We start from the raw sequence: 17,122 nt of genomic DNA on the forward strand, positions 1-17,122 counted from the left end.
TAAAATATAGTATATAAAACATATAAAATATAGTATATAAAACATAGTGTTAAAAAATTTATAGTAAATAGTATATAAAATATATATTAAAAAAGTTACAGTAAATAGTATATAATTAGTTGTATATAATTATTAATTAAATGTAAATCATTAGCTGGATACTATAAGAATAATTAAATGCAAACATATAACAATTTGGAATTACATCCCCGTGGCTAGGCGCTGCATCTTGAAGTGGCAAGGAGTGGGTTCAACTCTCACCTCCAACAAATTTTTAATATGTTTTCTGCACTTCTTGAAACTTTTTTTTAGGAAACTCATTCATTCTGTCTTTTGGCTATGTGATGAGAGACTTTTTACTTAGGTATTTTGAGATTTTACTATCAAATATGATGTGTTATAGTTTCTAACTAAGAAGTTACAAAAATATTGCATGAGCTTTTAGGACATTAAACATAAAAATTAAAACTAAAAAATTGGCATGAAATAGTAATTTTTTTTATAAGGAAGAAATTGTATTAAAGCGAGCACAAGATACTCAACCGGAATACAAGAAATAAAGACCGAATTAAAAGATCCGGCACAAAGTTAATCTCAAGTTAAAAATTTTACAACAAAGATTATCCCACGACACTCTTTCCTCCTACCATTAAATAAAATAGTATCTTTAATAACTAACTCATTTTCTTCATATGACTAGTCAATACTTCATGTTTACAAGGCATAAAATGTATAACTTTTATTACATCGAGTTTTAATGCATTCCTACCTATTATTTCCTTTTTGATATTCTCCATATCTATTATGAAAGGATAAAAGTGAAATAAAATAATAAAAAATTAATTAATTGAAATATAACTCTAATGACCATTAAGATTTTTAAGTCATATTTTTACTAAGGTTAAGAGATCATATAAGTGAGCTTAAAAGACAAACACATCAATACAACTAAAAGACACTATTTTATTGAAGATTATAAACACATTAAATCACCTAAGAGATATTTCAAAATAATTTAATTTGAAGAGTGAGAGTTTTCACAGTATAAAGTGATCAACAATTTAGTATTTTAGCATGACAAAAATAAAAAATTATGTCTAAAGTTCTTAAATTTGTTTATGTTATGATTATTTTTCTTTTCTTATTCATCAAAAGTTCGTGTTATGTTGGTAAGTACACATTGTTAATTTTTATTATTTAACTTTATTTAGTTATCTTATACATAATTTTCACTCTTTATTATTAACATACTTTTTTTTCTTATTTGAAATCAAAGGATTGGATTTATGCAGTTCTGATAAAGATTGTCCTCGTATACCTTGTTTGTTTACTGGAGTTCCAAAGTGCATAGATCACATTTGTGAATGTGTATAATATTAATGGTACTTCTAACATACATCTGTTATAGTTGTTTAATAAATGATATTATTTTTATCATTTCTTTCATGCTTTAATAATTGGTTTTTGTTCCTTTAAATTTATTTGATCAATTTAAAACTATATTATTATATGGTGCAAGATTTGTAAACTTTGTTCTCTTTCAAGTTATTTTTAGAGTAATGTCACTAAACAGTTAAAACTATCCTCTTTAACAAAAAAACTGGTTTAAAACTCGTGAGCAACCTGAGTTAATTAATTACCATTCGAATATATTAATTACCATATCAAATCTAAACAATATTTATATTTGAATGAAATATAAAATATATAGTTGTTGAACAAAATAGTAAGCACTTTTTGTGTATCGTATAAAAAAAAAAACTAGTGCGAAATTAAAACTGTTCAATAATTTTTATAATTTTGAGGAAGGTGATTTAAAAGATATTTGTTGATAGAGCTAAAGTAAAATGACGGTAAATAAAAATAAGTTTTGCATATGGAATGAGGTTATTGGAGTTAGATTTCATTATCCTATTTTAATGTACCCTTCTGATCAGTTACATATATTTTAAAAATCACTTAATATTATCACCAATCACTATATGAATAATATTTATGTATGAATAATATTTATGTCTAAATATTGAGGTGATATCAATTTTATTATTTAACTGACGATTTCCCAGTCGGTTAATCAATATAATAGTATTAAGCGTCAATAGTGTATGTGTGTTAGCTGGTATTTTTCGACACCATATTATTGAAGAAAATGAAATATTTTCTAAGATTGGAAGTTTTCGACAAATTTGTATGTTTGGGAGTCATTTGAGAATGTACGTATAAACACCGTCTTTACATCTTTTTTACAGTTTTATACAATTTTACCATTTTCAGAATTATATTCTCGTATTTACAGAATTTTACATTCTTGCAATTTAACATTTAATTGACTTTATTTTAATCCATTTACAAGTTCATAACTTTACTCTAAAAGCTACATAGATCAAACAAACTTTTCATTAATAAGAACAAGTTTTGTGTCGAAGTGTTTTAAATTATCAAAAGATAGAATTTGAAATATTAAACACATGTCCTAGGATCGATTTAGTCGATCATGTTAGTAACCAACAATCTTTGTTTTTGGAAGAGTAACGCTTGTTTACCAATTTTCACGGTAAACAATGTGAGTGTTAAACCTTAATCCATATCTAGAATTTAGTACTTAATAAATGAAAATCTTATATCTAGCTATGAAAAGCATTTCTATGTAAATTTCAAAATCATATATTAAATTAGAATTTGCTACACTATAACAAGCATTAATAACGAGGATAATCAACATTGTTAATGAATGACTAGGACATGCATAATATCATAATCAAAATGAATACTTGAGTGTTTGGATAAATATATCTAACCCTAAAAAAAGAGGTTTTGGATACTCTTTCTCCTATTAGCTTTACACAACTGGTAAAGAAAGAGGTGACAAAGCATCAATGATCAATCTCTTTGATCGGATAAAGCTACCATATATATCTCATATCTTCTAAAGTGCTCTTTGCGTTGTCAGTTGAGACAAATAGAGTAATAAGTGAACTTAAAAGGGATTAAGTCTTGCTCCATTCAACGGATCTTTACTAATTGGTAAAAGAAAGAATATTTTGGTAACATTAATAAATGATCAATTGCTCACTAGGGGGTGAAATCATACGGTGAAACTATGTTGTTGTTGGATTGATATTATGTCCATCTTGCAAAATCATACGGTGAAACTATGTTGTTATTGTTTCTTAATGTTGGGACATGTTAATTTCATGGAATGAAATATTATAGTATGTTATAACATGATTGGATATGGTTTAGATGATTAATGATTGAAGGAGATGTGTTTAGAAGGGGTATTTTAAGTAAAATGCAGGGAACATTCGATTTCTTAGCGAAATATTTCAAGAACAATTGATTGATATTATGAATGTGTGATAAATCTAGAAAATTGTATGTGTCAATTAATTGACACCCCTGACCAATCGATTGGTCTGTTGTTGCGAGTGAAAATTTTGGATATAATGTTCATGTCAATCAATTGGATGATCAGACGTAAACTTGTTATGTGGCGTGTAAGTGGAATAGTTTAGGTTGAAGTGGGTTGTTTAAAAGCTTCACCTGAGGTTTAATTAATAAGTTAAGTGAAGCACTTGAGAGGAAAACATATATGAATTCCAAATCTTACTTTATTGTGATGTTATATTTTCATGTATACTTATATGCTAATTATCGGTTGGATGTTGGTGAGGAACATTTGTTCTAAAAGTCCTATTGGTGAGGAACCTTTGTTCTAAAAGTTCTATTTGGTGAGGAAACTTTGTTCTAAAAGTCATATTAGTCAACTATTATGTGTGCTTATGAACCATACTGTGATGTGTTTGTGTTGGTGAACCATGTTATGATTTGTTTTCTTGTGTTAAATGTATAATAATTGAATTAATCATATGATGATAAGTGAAACCTAGGTTATGACTAGGTGAATGAATTAGAAAGATAACTTTGATTATGGTAAATAACTTAGGTTGAAATGCTCAGATGTAAGATGAGCCTCCCATTTGATTACCTCCTAGTAGGAATAAGAGTATGAAGTTATATATAGTTGCGTCTGATTCGACAATAGGAAGCATGTTAGCCTAAGAGGATGAAAATGGCATAGAAAGAGCCATATATTACCTCAGTCGAATCTTAGTCGACGCAGAAACTAGGTATAATGATATTGAAAAATTATGTTTATGTCTATATTTTTCATGTACTAAGTTGAAGCAATATATAAAGCCGGTTGATGTGTATGTTTCGTCGCATTATGATATTATTAAACATATGTTATCCAAACCAATTTTGCATAGTCGAATTGGGAAATGGACTTTGGCGTTAACTGAATATTCTTTGACGTATGTCCCTTTAAAGGCCATAAAAGGTCAAATTTATGCTAATTTCATAGTAGATCATGGTTTGGTCGAGGCATCGCAAAATATGACTGACCTTCGTCCTTGGCATTTATACTTTGATGGTTCTAGTCACAAAAATGGCGCAGGGGTTGGCGTATTAATTATTTCCCCTCAGGGAATTCCAACTAAATTCAAATGTCGGATCAATGGTTCTTGTTCTACTAATGAAGTTGAGTACGAGGCTCTGATTACTGGTTTGAGAGTCTTAGTAAATTTGGGGGCATCCCAAGTTGAAATAAGAGGTGATTCTGAGCTGGTAATAAGGCATATTGCATTAGAGAAAATTTAGTTATTTATTATGCCTTAGTGACTCAATTATTAGAACATTTTAAATAAGTCGATATAGCCCATGTTCCATGAGTGGAAAATTGTGAGGCAAATGAATTAGCATAAATAGCTTCACGTTACAAAGTTTCCAAAGGTAAACTGGAAGAATTAGTCGAAGTAAAGGAGAAAGAAGATTCATTTTCTTGGCCTACAGACGGTTTGTCCATGGCAAAACTGGGGGGTAGATGAAGATGTCGACTTCAACAAAGTAGAAAATGGCGAAATTTTTGTCATAGACAATATGTCCGATTTGGATTGGCGAAGGCCATTACTTCAGTATTTGAAAAATCCACTCGGGATAACTGATCGGAAAATTAAATATAGAGCGTTGAGCTACGTGATTCTAGGAAACGAGTTATATAAAAAGACTGTTGAAGGCGTATTGCTGAAATGTCTTAGCAAGGCCAATGTATATATAGCAATATCAAAAGTTGATGGTGGGTCTTGTGGGGCTCACCAGTCGGGTCACAAGATGAAATGGATGTTGTTTCGAAAAGGCCTATACTGGCCGACAATGCTAAAGGATTGCATTGAATTTGCTAAAGACTACCAAGAATGTCAGAAGTTTTTCAGTCATTCAACATGTACCAACTAGTGAGATGCATGCTATAATTAAGCCTTGGCCTTTTCGAGGATGGGCTTTATATTTAATAGGGGAAATTAAACCTTCTTCGTCTAAACAGCATAAGTACATTTTAGTGGGGATAGATTACTTCACAAAGTGGATAGAAGCAATTCCCATAATTAATGTCGATCAGGAAGTTGTGATTAGTTTTATACAGAAACATATTATTTTTATATATGGGACACCGAAAAATATTACTACTAATCAAGGATCAATTTTCACTGGTCGAAAAATGCAAGATTTTGCAGTTGAGACGAGGTTTAGATTGCTGACTTCAACGTCATATTATGCTCAGGCTAATGTTCAGGTCAAAGCAGCTAACAAAGTGATCATAAATCTAATAAATAAACACGTGGGAATAAAGCCAAAATAAATGGCATCAAACTCTTGACCAAGTTTTATGGGCATGTCGAACATCTCCAAAAGAAGCAACAAACACTACACCCTTTCGTCTAACTTTTGGGCATGATGTTGTACTACCCATTGAAATTTATTTGTAATCAACTAGAATTCAAAGACAATATGATATTCCATCAGATCAATATTGGGATATGATTTTAGATGAATTAGTGTATTTAGATGAAGAAAGGTTGACAGCTTTAGATACGTTGGTTAAACAAAAACAAAGGGTGGCGAAAGCAATTAATAAGAAAGTAAAAGCAAAAGTGTTTGTAGTAAATCATTATGTGTGGAAAGTAATTCTACCTATGGACCATAATGGTAAATCATTAGGTAAATGGTCACCAAATTGGGATGGACCATTTAAAATATTGCAAGTATCCACACATAATGCCTATGAGATTGAAGAGTTAACTTTAGATCGTCGAATCCTGAGAGTCAATGGAAAATATTTGAAAATATATAAACCTATACTTCAGGAAATTCATATAACAGAAACATAGGAAAAATATATTAGAATGGCCAAGCATGGACAAGAAGTACAAAATGTTGTTTATCCAAGAAACATCATACAAAAGCAAATCATAAAAGTACACGGCCTAAAACATTGGGAATTTGGTCTTAAAATTGACTAGCCTGGTTGTTTCAAAAGTGAGCTTCGAATTGAGTTTTTTCTTTGATCCCAAGGTCCTTTTCACCATGATCCATTCCTATGAGGGCCTATTGATTAATGTTGTTAGAGGAAGGAAGGTTTTCGACTTGAGCTAGAGTAGTTTTCTCTTGTTCAAGTTCAGCTATTTTCTTATTGAGTTCAACAATTTGAGCTTGATAATCAGAAATTTTGTTGTTAATCCTTTTCTCTTTGTCAGAATATTCTTGAACCTTCTCTCGAAGTTCTTCGACCTTCTTGGCAAAGGCAGCACTGAAATCCCACTCTCTGCGCATTTCAAGAAACTTATTCTTCACTTGAAGATTAGTGTTCTTTCTTAGTATTAGATCTCGCCAGAGTTGGTCGAAATATGCTTCAAAGTCGAAGAAATATTGAGCAATTGGTGAAGGAAGTGGTGCCTTGATGATTTCGTCGAGCATTTTCATTATTTCTCTACCAAGGGTGTCAGATTCTTCAAGAAACAGTAGAAAGTCGGGTTCAAAGAGATCAAGGATACAATGGGAGCATCGATGTCGTCTTCATGAGCTTCGACTTGAACTGGATTACTCACATTGGAGGAAGATTCTCTAAGTTTTTGCGAGCGTAAGAGAGCTTCTGAAGGGTTAGTTTTCTTCAAATCTAAAATTTATGACTGATAGAGAGAACTATTAGAATTTTTTTATCTTCAATCACATTGTTGATTTGAACCTGTGGATCAATTTGGTGAGGTTCGACATCTGGAATTGGGGTGATTGTCTCGATAGAGGGTTGAGGATTAGTTTCCTTGTGAACTTATGGAGGAATTGACTGATTTCCGACAATTGAAGCCATTTGGGTCGTTTCAGAGTTGTCTTTAGTCGTTGAATTAGTAACAACTATAGCTTATTGGGTTCGGCCAGGAAGAGTGTTGGTTGAATAAGCAACACTTTCAAAAGAATCAGTCTTCTGTGGACTGGGGAGGTTAATTTTTTCTGAACTCAGTTTGACAACAGCCTCAGTGTTCTTGGGAGTTTGATTGGGAGAATCCAGAACTATTGTTGGTTCCTATAGACAAAATTTTCAAACCAATTTAAGAAATAAGTTAAGTTGAGAAAAGACAAACTGAAAATAAGATTTACCTCGGCTTGGGATTTCAACGTTGATGGTTCATTTTGACCACTTACAACCGGTTTGGGAGTAGGTGGAGGTTTCTTGGTAATTTTATTCTTTTTCTTCGATGGAGTCGGAGCAGGGGGTCGAGAAAAAAATCTCACCTTCATCATCCTTTGGTGAAGTGGTTTTTTTAGAGTCTTCGCTTACAATTAACTGGTGATAACATAAATACAAGGTAAGAATATTATTAAACAGAGTTGATTCGTTAAGGGACGAAAAAGAGAAGTGAGAAGATTTACCTTTCTCACAATGGTTGTCATGGGTTTTTTGATGATGGTGGTAGTGTTCGAGCTACTTTGACGCTTTCGAGCCTGAGAAAACAAATCGAATCAAGAAAATAATGCAAGGAATACTCACAAGCCAAGATAGGAATACCTGTCTAGTTAGAGGTTGTTCATCTTCGAAAATTGGGTCATTACCGTCGAGACCTGTGCAGGCAAAGTTAGGAAATTTGTTCTCTTAATAAATAAAATAAAGTTGAAGTCACAAAGGCTTACTTATGTTTAATTTGTCTTCTAAGACAGTGAAGGCTGCGTTCAACTTTTCGACGAAAGCGGTGACATCTAATTGTTGATTGTATTGGCGCCAACAGTTGTCAAACTCTTTAGTCGTCAAGCAAGAAGTCTGAAAGAAAATTTTGGGAGCTCCAGAAATTGTTTATTATGAAACTTTAGACAATCTACATGTTATCGAGAAGTGAAGGTTCTTCCCGACCAACAAATATCAGTTTCACAAGTATAGAGACTTTTGGGTAACATTTGGCTGAGGCCAAATTGTCGAGACACCAGGTTTGGTTGATAACATGTGAAACTTTCCGATTGACTCTATTCTATAGGATAGAAGGGTTGGAGTCAAAAATGTCGCCAAAACAGCATTCAGGTGGACATGTTTTGTCGGTGTCTTTCCTGGGAAGATAGCCCTAAACCAGGCGGGGCCGAAGCATCTATTGGAGAATGGAGCCAAAAAGACGAAAGAAAAACCTTACAGAGTAAGAAAATTTTGATTAACTTCATGAAGTTCATTTTGTTAGACTCACACTGGGGAGTCTGCAAAGCAAGTTTGATGCCTTCGACACGTCGTTCGTGCATGACTTCCATGATCGTCGGTGAAATGGTGAAGCCAATGTGTGATTCTAATGTGGCATTTAGCCAATGTTGTAATAACCAGTAGAGGCCTGATAAGGACATTTGTTTTGGTTTTGAATGTAGATGTATGATCCTTAAAGAAGCAAGTCCTAATGCATGATAAAGATAGGCTAATAAGGGTTTGCCCAATGAGATCTTTCAACCTTCATGTATCTGGATAGCCATAGGGATGTAGGCTTTTGCTACTTGTAAAGACCCTGGACAAAACAAGAAGTATGATAACCAAAAGGTTAAAAAGGCTGCATGTTCTTCATCAGACACCTCAACATCGTCTGTAACATGGTGCTCCATAATATACTTGGTGATGGTGGCGTTGCTAAAATTGAATTCCATCTCTGTTGGAATTGTAGGGTCGAAGGTCTCTCCTAGAGATGAAAGCCCCGTGATAGCTGCAATGTCGAAAAGCTTAGGGGTCATCATCCCACAAGGAAAACGGAAAGTGTTAGTCGAGCCTTCCCAAAAGAAGAGAGAGGAGAGCAGCATGCTGGAATTAACTTTGTGACCATTCCTCGACAGTTGAATGGCGTCAATGCCTAATTCTTCCCACCTTTGTTGTTTCTTCGCCTGAATATTGTTAAGCCAAGCCAAGTAATCTTTGTTTCCAGGCGGAGGAGTCAAACAGAATACTTTCATAGCAGGGTCCATGAACTTCAAGTCTAGTTGACAGTTTTTCTCAAATGCAACGGGCATAGTGGATGAAAAAGAGGGAAAAACGTTTGTACCTTGCAAGGGTGTGACCGGTGATCTAGATACGGCCCTGAGAAAGACAAAAGTTTGTCAGAAGCATGAAAAGGAATCAGCATTTTATTTTTCCAGATAGTGAGTTTCGTTTCATCCGATGCAGGTTGGGGAGCGAAATCTAACCCTTTTTCTTCCTCTTCACGGGATATAATGGCAGCCAGAGGGTTAACGTCAGTGTTGTAGACAGTGGATATGGCAGCCATTGTTAAGAATTTTGAGTGTTAAGAGTTGGAAAGGAAAAGATTTTCAGAGAAGCTAATAGAATATAGGTGAAGAAGAGTTTTGGAAGAAAATGTTGAAAGGCTATTATAGGAAGATTTTTGATCTAGGAATTGCATCATTAAAGTAAGAGTCTGGAAGAAAACGTCATTTCAATTGTTTTGGAAACTGAAACGAGGAAGTGGTGGCAGTTAATAGCCCACTACCTAGGTAAACAGAATTCGAATGAGATCTTAGCATAGGTGTTTTGGCTCTCAAAAGCTTGGGAAATGAGAGGAGAATGATCCTTTATTTATAGTTGAGCTCAAAGATCAGGAAGCGTGTGAAATGATGAGAAATTGTATAAATTCGTGTGAAGGTTGAAGGCATGAGAAGTGTGACTTGCAATTCATAAAAACTCAACCAAAACTTCTGTTTCGAGGTTCTAATCACCTTTTGTCAGCTTTTTAAACTTGTTTAGACTAAATTTGCACCTTAATTCGTGCAATATATCGAGTATCAAATGCATTTGCAAAATGATCAATGTGGATTTTTCAGTTTCAAGGTCTCTTGTTCACCAATGTACAACTCACAACGTATGAGGCTTTTTTATTTCATTCTTTTTGCATTTGAAAGACATTGTTACAAGGAACACAATGTGCCAGAAAGTTTACATTTGGACATTTGAGCAAAATGTTATGTATCTTTGAAATTAGGAAAAACCAACTGATTTTTATACTTAGAAAAATTTCTAAGTATAGAGCTTCAAAATGAGCTATAATGTTTTGTGTAATTCCAAGGTCTTCCTCAATGATTTAGCTCTTGATCCTTGAAGATGATTTATAGAGCACATCGAGAAGAGTTCATAGAGAAAAAAGAGGCACTCAAAAAGTTGAGAAATGAACTAGTTATGGTCTTTGAAAGTTGATGAAAATTTCTTGAAAACTCCATAGATGACCTATAATCTTTTGCAATCTTTCATAATCTTCCATCCCCAATTAGCTATTGCATATCAAAGATGAAATGAAGTAGACACACTCAAGATTATAGTGCAAAAAGAGTGGGCTCAAAATGAAGAAAATTGATCAATTTGATCCTTTGAAGTTGACCCAAAATTATTTGAACTTTAAAGGAGGACCTATAATGTCTTCACATCTTTGATGACTTTCTAAGCAAAATCACTTATTAACTTGTGAAGAGAAGTTGTTGATGGTGTTAAGGATAATCATTTGAAAAAAGAAGCACCCAAAAATGCTGAAAATTGAGAGAGTTATGCCCTTTTGGTGATGGGATTATGAAACATCTTGAACCAACTTTGAATCTCTTGCACATTGCTTGCTATCTAAGGCATTATGAAGTATATTTGACCTTGAAATGATGTTATCTTGAAGCAAACTTAAAGATGAAGCTCAAAGCTTGATGAAACTTGTTGAAGAAGGAATGGAAATAAACACATGAATCTATAGAGTTTATAGATGAATCAAGCCACATGATCTTAAGATGACTTGACCAAATGAAGTTAAAAGGTGCTCAAAACATGACACTTTGATGATGGGAGTATTCTTTTGACATTTAAGCCATTAAGCTTCCATGAATGACTAGTTACCTGAGAGTCAATCCTCAAAACCCTAATTTAGGAGAGGACATGAATGCACTTGATTCAACACCTACAATGTACCAAATATGATGAAAAAAACATCATTTTGTATTTTGATTAAAGATTAGTATAACAAAGAAATGTATTTACACGATGAACAAACATGAGTGCTTGGTGATCCCTCAAAAGGCAAGATTAGCACAAAACCAAAAGTCACTTTCAAGATTGTGATCTTGATGTGTTGCATGAATGTAAGATGATCGAGGATCCTTAAGTTCAAAAATCAGGGTATGACACAAACGTGACCCGTGTCCATAGAACGTGGAATGGGATTGGCCGGGAAGAAATTTTCCAAGGAAACAGAGATATGGCCCACGTCCATAGTCCTAGACGTAGGATCGTCCAAGAAGATACTTTGTTGTGCATTCTTGAATAACAACTCATTTGAGTTTATGTGAACTCATGTTGTATTTTTTTCATACAAAGCTTAATTTCCCTCAGATGCTTAAGTTCTTGTTCTACTGTGAGTGTACACAAGTAGAACGAATTTGAATGGCTTAAGTTAAGAAATCAATAATAGATCCATTTAGAACCAAGTGGATCCATAAGATAGAGGAACTGAGTGAGATTATTATTTCACCCACTATTATTGTTGTTTTCAGGTGTTTATTTGCAGGTTAAATGCAAGGACAAGTTTGTTTGACGATGTTGCGAAGACTTTTGTTATCGTGATCTTCCGCTATGGGTTATGTGCAAATGTGGATATTATACATAGATCTTATTTTTTGATTAGGCACTCATGTATATCAATTTCCATATTTGTATATTTTATTTTGGACATGTATATATAGTGATGTTGTTAGGCACTTGGGTTGTATCAGTACCAATTAACATTGCGTATAATGTGTTTTCTAGAAGTATATTATACAGGGTGTTACACTCCACCTCCACTATTTATTTCCTAAAGAATTCTCCTTCAATTACTGATGTTACTCTCTATTTTCTATTCGATAAAACCTGAATGAATCAAATGGGATGTCAAGACCTCTATTTAAAAGGTATGAATACACATTTTTTCCTAACAACCACATCAGGTTCCACAACAAGCATCTGTAGTAGCTTTTAAGAAGAAGACTATATTAGAATGTTGACTTTTGATGAGGTGATTTAAAACTCTGACTGTTCGAGGGTTCAAAACCCTAAATATTATATATGCTGCAGAGATCATCTCAGCCCTAAATATATGTTGCTAGTGTGTTAGCCATGATGGAAAGACATCTTGATAACAACTTATCAGCTCTGGGCTTTATCTTTCATTTTCCGTAGTCAATCATTCCGAAGGTAACTAAGTCTTGATAACATGTGATGAAGTAATAAACCCATAACTATATAGTTCTCATTTAGGTTGTTGAGTTTCTATATAAAATAAATATTGTTTCATTTCATGTACTGTTTCATAGTGAAATAAGAATCAAATTGATATATATAAGATAATTGATATATAAATAATTATAAGTAATGCAGCCATGGTGTGTGTGATAAGTAAAATAAGAATTAAAATTAGAATTAAAATTAGAATCAGAATCGAAGAAAGAATGGAAATGGCTAATTATGTTATTAGACTATCACTTCCAATATAATCAGATATATGATCAATCGTAATGTTATTACAAGTACTATCCTAAATAAATATATTTCTATATCAGAAGAATACAAAACTTAGGGATTACGTACCTAGTCATGCATCGTGACAGTTTTGGTGACATGCATAGCAAGAAAATAAAACAATTCAAAAAATTCCAACTATGTCCAAATACCTAAAATATAATGGAAAATAGAAAAAACTATAAAATAAAATCAAAAAAATAAACCAAATTGACTATAAATTTCTAAAATTCAAATAAAGGTAGCTCAAATTTTTTTGGAATTTTTTGAGAATATGAAAAATTCAAAAAAATTAAAAAGTGGTCAAGATGAAGGAATTTGGGATTTTTAGACCGCATTCCCGTAAGAAGTCCCTTCTATGGGAGTCTTGATCCTTGATTTTTTTAGGGATTTTTAGGCCAAATTTTAAAAGAATTCGACAAAGTACGAAAAAACACTATTTGCAACTCCAGAATACACAATTTTGGGCGAGAGTAGTACTAGGATGGGTGACCTCCTGGGAAGTCCTTGTGTTGCACCTCTTTTTGCGGATTTTTAAATGTTATTTTTTTATTTTTGTTAATCGGCGTAAAAGAATCGGAGAAAGTAAGAGAAAACAAATATTTTAGAGTTAATTATATGCATTATGCCGCTAAGAAGTGAAAGAAATCAAATATATACAATTAAAGCGCAAAGGGTAACAGGTGCGATCATACCAGCACTAATGCACCGGATCCCATCAGAACTCCGCAGTTAAGCGTGCTTGGGCGAGAGTAGTACTAGGATGGGTGACCTCCTGGGAAGTCCTTGTGTTGCACCTCTTTTTGCGGATTTTTAAATGTTATTTTTTTATTTTTGTTAATCGGCGTAAAAGAATCGGAGAAAGTAAGAGAAAACAAATATTTTAGAGTTAATTATATGCATTATGCCGCTAAGAAGTGAAAGAAATCAAATATATACAATTAAAGCGCAAAGGGTAACAGGTGCGATCATACCAGCACTAATGCACCGGATCCCATCAGAACTCCGCAGTTAAGCGTGCTTGGGCGAGAGTAGTACTAGGATGGGTGACCTCCTGGGAAGTCCTTGTGTTGCACCTCTTTTTGCGGATTTTTAAATGTTATTTTTTTATTTTTGTTAATCGGCGTAAAAGAATCGGAGAAAGTAAGAGAAAACAAATATTTTAGAGTTAATTATATGCATTATGCCGCTAAGAAGTGAAAGAAATCAAATATATACAATTAAAGCGCAAAGGGTAACAGGTGCGATCATACCAGCACTAATGCACCGGATCCCATCAGAACTCCGCAGTTAAGCGTGCTTGGGCGAGAGTAGTACTAGGATGGGTGACCTCCTGGGAAGTCCTTGTGTTGCACCTCTTTTTGCGGATTTTTAAATGTTATTTTTTTATTTTTGTTAATCGGCGTAAAAGAATCGGAGAAAGTAAGAGAAAACAAATATTTTAGAGTTAATTATATGCATTATGCCGCTAAGAAGTGAAAGAAATCAAATATATACAATTAAAGCGCAAAGGGTAACAGGTGCGATCATACCAGCACTAATGCACCGGATCCCATCAGAACTCCGCAGTTAAGCGTGCTTGGGCGAGAGTAGTACTAGGATGGGTGACCTCCTGGGAAGTCCTTGTGTTGCACCTCTTTTTGCGGATTTTTAAATGTTATTTTTTTATTTTTGTTAATCGGCGTAAAAGAATCGGAGAAAGTAAGAGAAAACAAATATTTTAGAGTTAATTATATGCATTATGCCGCTAAGAAGTGAAAGAAATCAAATATATACAATTAAAGCGCAAAGGGTAACAGGTGCGATCATACCAGCACTAATGCACCGGATCCCATCAGAACTCCGCAGTTAAGCGTGCTTGGGCGAGAGTAGTACTAGGATGGGTGACCTCCTGGGAAGTCCTTGTGTTGCACCTCTTTTTGCGGATTTTTAAATGTTATTTTTTTATTTTTGTTAATCGGCGTAAAAGAATCGGAGAAAGTAAGAGAAAACAAATATTTTAGAGTTAATTATATGCATTATGCCGCTAAGAAGTGAAAGAAATCAAATATATACAATTAAAGCGCAAAGGGTAACAGGTGCGATCATACCAGCACTAATGCACCGGATCCCATCAGAACTCCGCAGTTAAGCGTGCTTGGGCGAGAGTAGTACTAGGATGGGTGACCTCCTGGGAAGTCCTTGTGTTGCACCTCTTTTTGCGGATTTTTAAATGTTATTTTTTTATTTTTGTTAATCGGCGTAAAAGAATCGGAGAAAGTAAGAGAAAACAAATATTTTAGAGTTAATTATATGCATTATGCCGCTAAGAAGTGAAAGAAATCAAATATATACAATTAAAGCGCAAAGGGTAACAGGTGCGATCATACCAGCACTAATGCACCGGATCCCATCAGAACTCCGCAGTTAAGCGTGCTTGGGCGAGAGTAGTACTAGGATGGGTGACCTCCTGGGAAGTCCTTGTGTTGCACCTCTTTTTGCGGATTTTTAAATGTTATTTTTTTATTTTTGTTAATCGGCGTAAAAGAATCGGAGAAAGTAAGAGAAAACAAATATTTTAGAGTTAATTATATGCATTATGCCGCTAAGAAGTGAAAGAAATCAAATATATACAATTAAAGCGCAAAGGGTAACAGGTGCGATCATACCAGCACTAATGCACCGGATCCCATCAGAACTCCGCAGTTAAGCGTGCTTGGGCGAGAGTAGTACTAGGATGGGTGACCTCCTGGGAAGTCCTTGTGTTGCACCTCTTTTTGCGGATTTTTAAATGTTATTTTTTTATTTTTGTTAATCGGCGTAAAAGAATCGGAGAAAGTAAGAGAAAACAAATATTTTAGAGTTAATTATATGCATTATGCCGCTAAGAAGTGAAAGAAATCAAATATATACAATTAAAGCGCAAAGGGTAACAGGTGCGATCATACCAGCACTAATGCACCGGATCCCATCAGAACTCCGCAGTTAAGCGTGCTTGGGCGAGAGTAGTACTAGGATGGGTGACCTCCTGGGAAGTCCTTGTGTTGCACCTCTTTTTGCGGATTTTTAAATGTTATTTTTTTATTTTTGTTAATCGGCGTAAAAGAATCGGAGAAAGTAAGAGAAAACAAATATTTTAGAGTTAATTATATGCATTATGCCGCTAAGAAGTGAAAGAAATCAAATATATACAATTAAAGCGCAAAGGGTAACAGGTGCGATCATACCAGCACTAATGCACCGGATCCCATCAGAACTCCGCAGTTAAGCGTGCTTGGGCGAGAGTAGTACTAGGATGGGTGACCTCCTGGGAAGTCCTTGTGTTGCACCTCTTTTTGCGGATTTTTAAATGTTATTTTTTTATTTTTGTTAATCGGCGTAAAAGAATCGGAGAAAGTAAGAGAAAACAAATATTTTAGAGTTAATTATATGCATTATGCCGCTAAGAAGTGAAAGAAATCAAATATATACAATTAAAGCGCAAAGGGTAACAGGTGCGATCATACCAGCACTAATGCACCGGATCCCATCAGAACTCCGCAGTTAAGCGTGCTTGGGCGAGAGTAGTACTAGGATGGGTGACCTCCTGGGAAGTCCTTGTGTTGCACCTCTTTTTGCGGATTTTTAAATGTTATTTTTTTATTTTTGTTAATCGGCGTAAAAGAATCGGAGAAAGTAAGAGAAAACAAATATTTTAGAGTTAATTATATGCATTATGCCGCTAAGAAGTGAAAGAAATCAAATATATACAATTAAAGCGCAAAGGGTAACAGGTGCGATCATACCAGCACTAATGCACCGGATCCCATCAGAACTCCGCAGTTAAGCGTGCTTGGGCGAGAGTAGTACTAGGATGGGTGACCTCCTGGGAAGTCCTTGTGTTGCACCTCTTTTTGCGGATTTTTAAATGTTATTTTTTTATTTTTGTTAATCGGCGTAAAAGAATCGGAGAAAGTAAGAGAAAACAAATATTTTAGAGTTAATTATATGCATTATGCCGCTAAGAAGTGAAAGAAATCAAATATATACAATTAAAGCGCAAAGGGTAACAGGTGCGATCATACCAGCACTAATGCACCGGATCCCATCAGAACTCCGCAGTTAAGCGTGCTTGGGCGAGAGTAGTACTAGGATGGGTGACCTCCTGGGAAGTCCTTGTGTTGCACCTCTTTTTGCGGATTTTTAAATGTTATTTTTTTATTTTTGTTAATCGGCGTAAAAGAATCGGAGAAAGTAAGAGAAAACAAATATTTTAGAGTTAATTATATGCAT

The 17,122-nt window shown here is 34.2% G+C and overlaps 1 long non-coding RNA gene and 13 other non-coding genes across 14 annotated transcripts; all 14 read left to right on the plus strand.

The window, feature by feature from the left end:
- Positions 1-1,033: 1,033 nt before the first annotated feature.
- On the plus strand, positions 1,034-1,518 carry LOC131594744 (uncharacterized). The gene is made up of 2 exons (XR_009281482.1): positions 1,034-1,169; positions 1,277-1,518. It is a non-coding gene; the product is annotated as an uncharacterized LOC131594744 (long non-coding RNA).
- Positions 1,519-13,552: 12,034 nt separating this feature from the next.
- LOC131600594 (5S ribosomal RNA) lies at positions 13,553-13,671 on the plus strand. The gene has a single exon (XR_009283208.1). It is a non-coding gene; the product is annotated as a 5S ribosomal RNA (ribosomal RNA).
- A 160-nt stretch (positions 13,672-13,831) lies between these two features.
- Positions 13,832-13,950, plus strand: LOC131600712 (5S ribosomal RNA). The gene has a single exon (XR_009283325.1). It is a non-coding gene; the product is annotated as a 5S ribosomal RNA (ribosomal RNA).
- Positions 13,951-14,110: 160 nt separating this feature from the next.
- On the plus strand, positions 14,111-14,229 carry LOC131600783 (5S ribosomal RNA). The gene has a single exon (XR_009283391.1). It is a non-coding gene; the product is annotated as a 5S ribosomal RNA (ribosomal RNA).
- Positions 14,230-14,389: 160 nt separating this feature from the next.
- Positions 14,390-14,508, plus strand: LOC131600900 (5S ribosomal RNA). Its single transcript, XR_009283502.1, has one exon. It is a non-coding gene; the product is annotated as a 5S ribosomal RNA (ribosomal RNA).
- A 160-nt stretch (positions 14,509-14,668) lies between these two features.
- Positions 14,669-14,787, plus strand: LOC131600954 (5S ribosomal RNA). The gene has a single exon (XR_009283557.1). It is a non-coding gene; the product is annotated as a 5S ribosomal RNA (ribosomal RNA).
- Positions 14,788-14,947: 160 nt separating this feature from the next.
- Positions 14,948-15,066, plus strand: LOC131600601 (5S ribosomal RNA). Its single transcript, XR_009283214.1, has one exon. It is a non-coding gene; the product is annotated as a 5S ribosomal RNA (ribosomal RNA).
- A 160-nt stretch (positions 15,067-15,226) lies between these two features.
- LOC131600612 (5S ribosomal RNA) lies at positions 15,227-15,345 on the plus strand. Its single transcript, XR_009283227.1, has one exon. It is a non-coding gene; the product is annotated as a 5S ribosomal RNA (ribosomal RNA).
- A 160-nt stretch (positions 15,346-15,505) lies between these two features.
- Positions 15,506-15,624, plus strand: LOC131600624 (5S ribosomal RNA). Its single transcript, XR_009283240.1, has one exon. It is a non-coding gene; the product is annotated as a 5S ribosomal RNA (ribosomal RNA).
- Positions 15,625-15,784: 160 nt separating this feature from the next.
- Positions 15,785-15,903, plus strand: LOC131600635 (5S ribosomal RNA). Its single transcript, XR_009283253.1, has one exon. It is a non-coding gene; the product is annotated as a 5S ribosomal RNA (ribosomal RNA).
- A 160-nt stretch (positions 15,904-16,063) lies between these two features.
- Positions 16,064-16,182, plus strand: LOC131600647 (5S ribosomal RNA). The gene has a single exon (XR_009283264.1). It is a non-coding gene; the product is annotated as a 5S ribosomal RNA (ribosomal RNA).
- Positions 16,183-16,342: 160 nt separating this feature from the next.
- LOC131600659 (5S ribosomal RNA) lies at positions 16,343-16,461 on the plus strand. Its single transcript, XR_009283275.1, has one exon. It is a non-coding gene; the product is annotated as a 5S ribosomal RNA (ribosomal RNA).
- A 160-nt stretch (positions 16,462-16,621) lies between these two features.
- LOC131600671 (5S ribosomal RNA) lies at positions 16,622-16,740 on the plus strand. The gene has a single exon (XR_009283286.1). It is a non-coding gene; the product is annotated as a 5S ribosomal RNA (ribosomal RNA).
- Positions 16,741-16,900: 160 nt separating this feature from the next.
- Positions 16,901-17,019, plus strand: LOC131600682 (5S ribosomal RNA). The gene has a single exon (XR_009283297.1). It is a non-coding gene; the product is annotated as a 5S ribosomal RNA (ribosomal RNA).
- Positions 17,020-17,122: the final 103 nt, after the last annotated feature.

Source organism: Vicia villosa, linkage group LG4 (assembly GCF_029867415.1).
Source record: "Vicia villosa cultivar HV-30 ecotype Madison, WI linkage group LG4, Vvil1.0, whole genome shotgun sequence".
Taxonomy (NCBI): Eukaryota; Viridiplantae; Streptophyta; class Magnoliopsida; order Fabales; family Fabaceae; genus Vicia; species Vicia villosa.